The following is an 897-nucleotide window of genomic DNA, read 5'->3' on the forward strand; positions in this document are numbered from 1 at the left end:
TTTATTTAAATATCTATGGTTCAGCCCATCGTGAGCTCTATTTATTTATATCTATGGTTCAGCCCATCATGAGGTATCTAGTTTTTTATGTATCTATGGTTCAGCCCATCATGAGGTCTCTAGTTATTTATGTATCTATGGTTCAGCCCATAATGAGGTCTCTAGTTATTTATGTATCTATGGTTCAGCCCATCATGAGGTCTCTAGTTATTTATGTGTCTATTGCTCAGCCCATCATTAGGTCTCTAGTTATTTATATCTATGGTTCGGCCCATCATGAGGTCTCTAGTTATTTATGTATCTATGGTAGTAGCTGAGGGTATCCTCTGAGGGTCAGGTCAATCAGGACGTTCAGTGGTCAGCCAGGAGCTGAGGCTCCGCCCCTTTTCAACATCAGATCGTTTCGGCGCGCGAGGAACACCAGACCTTTAACAGATGGATGCGCTCAGACCAACGTGCGCGCGAGCTTTAAGGGTTAATTACAGAGAGAGGGAGGGGGAGGAGCGGATCCGTCAGCTGATGATGAAGAGGAGAAAGCAGCTCTGTCGGCAGAGGTAAGAAAAGCGCCTCTTCATCCTCCATCTTCCTCCTCCTCATCACATCTTCATCCTCTGAAGCTTTTAATCGCACCGTGTTCACGCGAGTGTCACGTTGCTCGTGCACGCTGACATGTCACCAGATGTTTCATGATGATGAAGATGATGATGATGATGATGATGAAACACTCCGTTCTTCTGATTCTCCGTGCGTGCGCGTGCTGGCACCGTTCAGTCTCACGCACTTCCGCGCACACCTGAGAGTAAATATAGAAAGTGCGGGCGTCAGAGCAGCTGAGTGACGTCAGAACATTCCTCCACATCTGACCTTCATCATCATCATCATCATCATCATCATCAT

General features: G+C 46.4%; 1 protein-coding gene across 1 annotated transcript in view; it reads left to right on the top strand.

Moving 5' to 3' along the window:
* The first annotated feature begins 396 nt into the window (after window positions 1-396).
* ankrd34a (ankyrin repeat domain 34A) overlaps window positions 397-897 on the top strand; it is a 10706-nt gene continuing 10205 nt past the window's right edge. Inside the window, exon 1 of the mRNA XM_014033407.1 lies at window positions 397-554. The gene's annotated coding sequence lies outside the window, so the exon portion shown is untranslated. The remainder of the gene's footprint in view (window positions 555-897) is intronic.

Source organism: Austrofundulus limnaeus, unplaced genomic scaffold, assembly GCF_001266775.1.
Source record: "Austrofundulus limnaeus strain Quisiro unplaced genomic scaffold, Austrofundulus_limnaeus-1.0 Scaffold1726, whole genome shotgun sequence".
NCBI classification, from domain to species: domain Eukaryota; kingdom Metazoa; phylum Chordata; class Actinopteri; order Cyprinodontiformes; family Rivulidae; genus Austrofundulus; species Austrofundulus limnaeus.